General features: G+C 38.9%; 1 non-coding gene across 1 annotated transcript; it reads right to left on the reverse strand.

Annotated features, from left to right (window-relative positions):
• Positions 1–5063: 5063 nt before the first annotated feature.
• Positions 5064–5209, reverse strand: LOC129692094 (small nucleolar RNA SNORA48). The gene has a single exon (XR_008722623.1). It is a non-coding gene; the product is annotated as a small nucleolar RNA SNORA48 (small nucleolar RNA).
• Positions 5210–8915: the final 3706 nt, after the last annotated feature.

Consider the following 8915-nt stretch of genomic DNA (forward strand, 5'->3'; position numbering starts at 1 on the left):
GTGAATGCTCAGATATATTTCTTGAATTCAAATCAAAGTTGAGCCACACACGAATGCCCAGGACTCCTTTATGTTCACCTGTCTGGGTCCTTTTACGTGCACATAGTGGATGAAAGGAAATTTTACTACTCATGCACTTATGCCTTTACCTTCTTTGATGGATTCCCAGTATATCAAGCAACCAAAGGCTTATTATTTTTATTTTGACTGCTAGTATGAACACTAAAAATATCTACAGAAATATTGAAAAAATTGTTTTCTTGAGAACAGCTGTAAGGCCCAAACTATTTCTAACAGAGATTAATGCTGTTTATCCTGTGGTGTAAAGAATGACGTGTGGTCTAGATGTCAGAAACTCATCTGTGGAAAAAAAAACCTCACTGTTTATCACAGAAGTTTCAGTCAGGACATCCAACATGGCTATTCACTTCTCTAGTTGCTTTCCGCTGGATTCCATGAGCACCATTTTAGTGATTTAACTAATTTTTGTTCCCTCAATTGGAATGAATAGACGTTTTGTTATTATCTATTTACTATTGTTTTTTTTTAATTTTGACTTTATACAGACTTAATGCACCCACTCATTCAAAACCAAAAGCATGGCTATCATGGATTATTATCTGGACTGTATAGAGCATTACCTAAATGTGTAATGCTTATATGGCTTAAGAAGTTGGGGAATCATTCAGTGGCATTGAGTAGGACTGTATTGTGTTCATAAATTGTTGGTTTTGATTGTTTCACTTTGAGATAATTCACTCTGAAAATTATGAAGCTCAGAGGAGTAAGTAGAGACCATCTGGCCAGCTAGAAAACGTCATAAACATCATATTTAAGAAAACTGAATGCATAATTATTTTAAATGTCAAGATAAAAGAGCTAGACTGAAAAGACACTGGGAAAAGGGGCTAGCAGTACTTGCTTCTATATAATTTATGGACATATAGAAGGAAATTCCTTTCAAAAGTGAGTACAGATTTCAGTTTGGTCACTGAGTGGAACTTAAAACCGCCTTTTTTTTTTTTTTTTTGTCACGACTGGTTAATTTTATTTGGGGTGAACAAAGGATATATAGTTCTTGGGGGAGTGAGTGGAGGGTTCCCAGGGTAGATATACACTATCGACTAGGACTAGGAATGCCAGGCATGCTTCACTCGCATTTGCAGCACAGGCCTATCATATGAAGGCGCAGAGCTTTTGCAGGGAAGCACGTCAAAGTCCATATTCCAGAAGTGGTTAGAGGCGTCTGTGCCTACAGACACTCTCCATGAATTCACACAGAGAAGAGGAAACCTCACTGATAAAGTGAGTCCTGCATTTAATGCCAAGCTCAGGGCTTTCCCATCATGGTGGACTGTAACCTTAGCAGGAGGGTTTCCCAACATTATGTCAGGCAGCAAATTCCATAAAAGAGATAGATTGATAGTGACAAATCCAGGGAGAAAAACTCAGCAGAACACAGCCCTTCAGTGGTTGTTGTTGTTGAGGGGAAGGGGTGAACTACCCAAGGTGAGCCCTTTGCGGCAATCTCTGGTATTGTTGGGATTTTTTGTTCAGACTTTGCACCTAAAATTAGCATAATTTGGGTTGGGTCCTACTGAACAGCTGGAGATGACCTTTGTGACAGTTACAGAGGCTAGAAATACCATTGACAGTTAGGTCTAGGACAGGCTGTTCACTGGTGCCTCTGGATTTACCTGGACTTGAGGGTCAGTAATTAGGACTGAAATATAAGCATCAGACCAACCCCCAACACCACACCCTGAAACTGTTAATGATGGTTTCTGCTATGCTTGCAGAAGTAGCCTAGTATAGCTGTCCTCAGAGAGGCTTCACACAGCAGCAGATTGAGACAGATGCTGACTCACAGCCAAACATTAGGTGGAGCGTGGGGCCTTGTGGAGCAATGCCATTCTTAAGAGAGGCTTGCAGAAAGGACTATCTTTTAAAAAATATAATGCTAAATTTCTTTCTGGCAATGTTAAGTAATACCATCTTACACGGCTTTCTTATATTTTCTATACATCCTCTCCTTACTTTCCAGCATTCTTTGCTCATCTTGTTTTCTGATTTTCAGCCAGGAAGCACGAGTGCCTTTAGTATCTGTGAACTCTTGGTAAATGTTTCCCTTGTGTGCACTATTTCTTTCTTCTGCTTTAGCAAACCTACTGTTGCCTATGTAGGAAATGGGATGATATGAGAATGATTTCACAAATCCCACAGTTCATTAAAAATTATGTAGATTCATAATATTTACAAAGAGAAGAATGTTGTAAAGAAGGCTCTAAAGAAATCTCTCTCATCTTAAAGACACACTAACTGCTCAGTACGGGATCCATGCTTACCAAAGGCCATTTGCTTGGTTAGTGTAGAAGCACATTCATGGAAAAACAAAGTCTTACTGCATACTGAGGGCATGTTTTTATATGAATATGTCTTGGAAAAGCTTGCTTGCCCACTACAGTGGAACCTTAAATACCTAGGAAGTTCTTTATGCTGGATCAGGGGAACTAGTTTTGGCAAGTAAGGCTTCCAAGCTCCAGATCCATCACAACAAGCTCAGAGCATGCAGCTAGGCAGCCTTGCCACTGCTGAAACTTTTCAAACGTCTTCAAGCTCAAGCACTTCAGTTTAGGTTATTTTGAAGTTCATTTCCAAGCACATAGAGAAAAATTCTCGATGTCCATGATTTTTTTCTCTAAATAACTCTGGGACAATAGCATCTTGGCTTTACAAATATGAACCAAATTCTAGGGTCAGAAAGATCCATACAAAAGGGCTTTGTGTGCTGAGGTGTCTCAAAAATGTCTAATAATTGTGTTTAGGCTCTGCTGGGGGTACCCAGAGCGCTAGTGTATGTTCTGCTGCGCTGTTTTTATACTGCTACAGTGATTTGAAAGGGCGAAACTCTACTCGTTCCAACACCTTTTTAATAATGTGAAAAATTGGATGCCACCCCAGGGAAGTTACGTATTTCTCCCTCCATAGAGCAGTGATTGTACCTCTCTTTCCTCTTCTCTTCCCTTCTCATTCTTCCTTCCCTTCTTCCCTTCCTGTGTTTTTATTACAATACTTCTTTATTTATGCTTGTTCCTTTGTTATCTCTACCTTTGAAGCCAACAACCATCTAAGCTTCATGAAAGGGTGCAATTCCTTCTTTACTCTTGTAGCCTGATGCCTTAGTCCTTGTTCAGAAAATCATTATTAATTCAAATAATTTATAATTGCTCATATTTAAAATCTACTTTTGGAAATGTGTAAATGTTAAAATTTAATTAAAAGTTATAGAACTTCTAGAGTTTCATCAAGATTTTAAAAGGTTATAGAGTATGTCAGTAGCTCAAAAATAAATTGAGTCATAAACTCCTTTCACAATTTAAATTTATGAAGTGATATATTAAACAATTCTCAGTCCTTATTTTTGCTTGATACATGATAAAATCATTTACAAAAAAAAGTTATTTACAAAAAAAATGTTGTATCAAATACTGCCTTAGTTAGGTTTACTATTGCTGTGATGAAACACCGGAACCAAAGCACCACGGAAAAGAAAAGATTTATTTGGCATACTTCCATCTCATTTTCTATCATTGTAGGAAGTCAGGACAGGAACTTAAACAAGATAGGAACCTGGAGGCAGGAACTGTTGCAGATGCCATGGAAGAGTGCTGATTACTGGCTTATGCCTCATGGCTTTCTTTCTTTCTTTCTTTCTTTCTTTCTTTCTTTCTTTCTTTCTTTCTTTCTTTCTTTCTTTCTTTCTTTCTTTTTTTCTTTCTCTTTCTTTCCTTCCCTCCTTCTTCCTTCCTTTCCTTTTTTAAGAAAACTTTTAATTGATTCTTTGTGAGTTTCACATCATGCATCCCAGTCCTGCTCATTACCCTGTTCCCTTATATCTGCCGTTTGCACTTGCAACCTCCCCAGAAAATAACACACACACACACACACACACACACACACACACACACACACACTCCACCACCAGCACCAGCACCAGCACCGTAAACAACAAAATAAAGCATAGAAAACATCTTGTCATAAAAGATGTAGTATGTCACAGTGTGTCTTGTGGTGTATCCCTCTGTCCACACAACTCCACTTGCAAATGCTCATTGTAATGAGTCATTGGTCTGATTTGAGGTCTCTGGCTTCTGTCACACCATCACTATTGGATCTTCATTGAGACTCCTCCCTGTTATCTTGCTGTTGCCCTGTGTCATGGAGATCCTGTGGTTTGGGATCAGCAGGACCGGTTGTTTTACTAGTCCCAATCAATGGCAAATGATACATATTATGGGGCAGGCCAATTTAGAGCCCTGGATCTGGGCCTGGATGATAGCTGAACTGGTCAGATCTCCCTTATTTTCACCATTCAGGGTAAGCTCACCAACACTGCTCATACTCATCAGCAAAAGTCAGAGTTAGCTCTCATGCTCTCATGCCCTGGGAGATGACTCACTTGCACCCACAACTGCAGAGCAAGCTCCACTGTGCTGTCCAGTCAAGATAGAGAAGCCATTTTCCCATGTGCTACAGACTGTGAGGGGCCAGGCCAGCTCTTCTGCTCTCATACCCTTGGGGCTGGCTCACTCTTGCCTTTGCCACCAATGCCAGCTCCCCTGTATTGCTCTGGAGAGATGTAGGGCTCACTTTTCCAAGTGCTTCAGCTAGTGAGGGGCAGAGATAGCTCTCCTGAGTTCATGTCCCTCAGCTTGGGCTGGGATCCCACCCAAGGTGGCAGAGCTGGCCATTCACAATAGTCTACTCCTAGCTGCCCTCAAGTCTCCAGTTATATCTCTATTCATAATTCTTTAGCTGCTCCACTTCTCTTTCTCTTCCACCTGACAACCACGTAAGTGCACATCATGGAGGCTCTTGCTGCAGGCTGGCTATACAGCTGGTGAATCCCTGTGTGACATTCTCCATCCATGCTGCGTGCTGTGGTGGCAAATGCTTATCTACAGGCCCAACTGTGCCATGCGCTAGAGGCCGGGTCTGTGGGTGGAATGGTGGTCCAAAGGTCTGTCTTCCTTCTCCAGTATTTTGCTGCCTGGATTTGATTTTTATGAGTCCTAGATATATGACAGCTTTAGCCATCAAGTCAGGCATTAAGCTAGGATGATAAGCAAAAGACTGCGATCTGCTCTTCCCCTGACTGATATAAGAACGGCACCACCAACACAGTGTCTCTTTGCCCACTGCTGGGAGTGGGGCAGCAGCCTACTTTTTTATAGAACCCATGACTACCAGCCCCCAGGGATGGCACCACCCACAATGGAACAGGCCCTCCCACATCAAACACTAATTAAGAAAACACCCAACAGCCTTGTGTATATCCTCATCTTAACAAAGCATTTTCTCAATCCAGGTTCCCTCCTCTCAGAGGACTCTAGGGTGTCAAATCGACATAAAACTATGCAGCAAAATGCTGCTATAAAATTAGTTTTTAAAACTTTAAGAAAAAATAATAGCATTCATAAAGAAAGCTGTGATTTGGCCAATTGAAAATTTTTCTTTATTCTTTAACAGAATTATACTGTAAAGAGAAGGTATATAATAAGCATACTAATTTCCAAACCTTTTATTTTCATGACGGTAAATATATTTATACTTTAAATACTCATTGTAGAATTAAATTTACAGCAACAGTCTTCACAACTCAAGAAACTGCTGTTTGGAACTATTGTCTTTTTCTAATTTTCCAAAGCTAAATAACGAGGGTGAGGACATTTTTCAGGTAGCTATGTTTATGTGCTCTTTCAAAAATTGGAGTCTGAAGCCTCTTGGCTTTTCTGCTACATGAAAAGAAGAAGAAATGACAGAAATATGTAAAGGCAATGGATAATGAGGTAGTGATCTAACTAAAAGTTTACAAGCTATGTAACAGACAGTAGTAATGAACAGAATGGAGGAGTTTCAAGCTTGTGTCCTCCAGAAGTCAGAAGGCTCAAGATTTGGGGACAAGAGATAGAGGCTGAGCAGTTGAATGAATAAAGTTGGAAAATATGAGGCCTGTAAAAGTTTTTTAAAAGATTTTGAAAATATTTCCTAGAAGGGAAAGTGTGATGAAGGAGAGTGGCCTTCTCTATGAACAAACGAATGAACCACTTTCTGGAATTCATGTATTTGTCTTCTCCCCATCCATTCCTCCAGTCATAATGCTGTGTGCTTTTAACACAGTCAAGGGAAAGCAGAGCATACGAGCAGTACTGTGATCCAGGCACCCTGCTGGACATGTATTATTTGCTGTGATAAGGGCTAGAAGCAGGCAGGTACCAGGAACTAGAATTCTTGGTAACATTATTAGACAATTCTGGACAGCAAATGTCCTAGAGAAATCTGGAATCAATTGCAATAGCAGAAAAAAATGTCTGAGAATAAGTGGACTAGGGAGTGGACAAGGCTTCTTCTCAGTGAAAGGCAGATGGACATATGGACTTGGCGTCATGATTCAGGAAACAAGACAGACAAGAGTGTGTTTAAAAAGAGAAAATACTGGCTGGAGGGTCAGCTGGTAATCATATCTGTGAGAAGCAAGAAAACGCTATGATATAATGTTGAAGGGAAATGAAGGTGAGGTCATTTTTGGTCATTCAAATTAACTTTCTGTGAAAAGAAATATAATTAAATCCAAGTCAGTGAACCGGTTCATCTCACTATATAGACATGCCAGAGTTTCCTGGTTAGAGTAAGAGAGTGAAACTGGTGATGATTAGCTGGAGCAGGATCCAACTTTAGCTCAGTCTTTCTTCCTTTTTAATGGGGAACTTGGCTCTCCCTATCCTTCCTGGGAACTCTTTTATTAATATTCCACCAGAAGATGATTTACTTTGCTATATCGTATATGGTCAAATGCCAAAGCCTCGATATCCTTTCTATTTGTAGGCATACTTTGAGTCACTGTGGTGAACTTCAAAGGGCTCTACATTTTAATATCCTGATGCTCAGCAAATATTTTATCACTTGTCACAGTGCCAGGAAAACTTCCTATTAAATATCATAGCATCACATGTGCCTACTTTGAGATTTGTCATTTTTCTGTCATAATTTTTGCACATCTAAAAAGATTTTTTAACACATGAAAAAAAGAATCTCGGCTAAGTTTTAAAAAGCACATTACAATACCGGTACAATAATTTGTGTTGCCTGCAAATGAAACCCGCAAAGTGGAACAGCAAAATTGGATGTCGGATTAACGTATCCTTGTAGGTGCTGTTATCTTCTGATCATTTGAGTATGTGAAAATGTATACACTGTTGTGCTCTAAGTGTCAAAACGTGTGGTAATTTATTGAATCCTGCCTTATAAGATTGTTTTCCTGCATCCATAATTTTCTCCTTTGCCCCTCAAGTCTCTTCTCACCCTATAACCTGCTTGCTATGGGAGCTGGACACTGAACTCTAGTTCTCTGAAAGAAGAAACGTGTTTCCAGCCACTGTGAGCTATCCAGCCTTCATTCTACTTTTCTTAGGTAAGGCACTACTCACCCAGACCATTATTCCACTTTCAAAATAAATTTTAATATGTAATATTTTTTTCTTGAAATCAATTTCTGAGAAAATATGCAATGAAATCTGTATACTTTAAGCACGCAGTGCGATGAGTTGCAACAAATGTATTTGGCAAGACATGGATCATTTTCATATAAAGATAAGTGTGTTCAGGTTTTCACCTATTTTGTCCCTATGTCTAATCTAAAGATACAACTATTACATGTATCATTAAAATATGAAAAGAAATGGAATACCAAACAAGTAAAATTTTCAGCAATATAGGAAATTGTTTATAAATTATATATCTACCCAATTTAATATCTTTTAGAAATTTGAGCTGATCTAAGGAGAGAGTATTTAGATGCATAAAACAAGAGATGAGGCATGAGGTCTGGGATGAATCTTTGTGTGGGCATTCAATATTCACATGTTATTTAATGTACATTAACTGGTTATGGCAACGAAGAGAATGAAGTCAAAGAGATTAGGAACAAATGTGACTTGGAAGTTATCTGTACTCAGTTCATTTCCCATCTTACTTTCTTCTGGAACCTATCCAATTCGGATTTTTGCTAAAGATATTGACAAATAAACTTACCCAAAGAACAATGACCACTCCAATAACAAATACAATGGTCAGTTTTCAGTTTCCTTCACAAACCTTTCTACTTCAGTATCACTACCCTTGTCTTAGCTCCTAAGTTCTACATGCTTAGTTACTAGGTACTTCAAGCTTTCAGGTTTTATGCTCAGACATCTTAGAGTCAGCCAGAAATCATTTATCATTTCTCCCCTTACCTCCAATATTAAATTTTTCAGAAACTACTAATGTTTGGTTCTGTTTCTAGATCTTGGACATAAGTTTGTTTGTTTGTCTTTAAAACTAACTACTACAGCTGTAGGAATAGTTTATGGCTATGAAGTTCATCTACTTTAACTCTCTCTCTCTCTCTCTCTCTCTCTCTCTCTCTCGAGTTTGTATAGTTGCCAGAAGGCATCAGGGATTTTTTTGCAACTAGAGTTCCCAGACATTTTTGCACTGTCTGATGTTGGTGCTGCAACTGAACTCTGGTGCTTTGGTAATGCATTAAGAGCTCTTATATCATCTCTCTAGCTTCAACTTTTTCTATTTTGAGTGTATGGTTCCATGGAGAGAGAAGAGGGAAACTATCAATGCCATCCAATTTTGGAAATTTTCTTAATTGCCCGAAGGAGCTTAGGATCATTTGTAGTCATTTCCTATTTTTTATTCCCAATCCTGGGTAACCACTAACCTATTTCTCATCTCTATAGGGCTATTGTCTATTCTGGATACTTTTTATAAATGGGATCTTACAATAAGTGGTCATGCGTGGATAGAATCTTGTACTGGGCCTAATGTTTTTACTAAGAGTTGTTTGGAGACTTTTTATCAGTATTTAT

Source organism: Psammomys obesus, unplaced genomic scaffold, assembly GCF_907164565.1.
Source record: "Psammomys obesus unplaced genomic scaffold, mPsaObe1.curated_primary_1811, whole genome shotgun sequence".
Taxonomy (NCBI): Eukaryota; Metazoa; Chordata; class Mammalia; order Rodentia; family Muridae; genus Psammomys; species Psammomys obesus.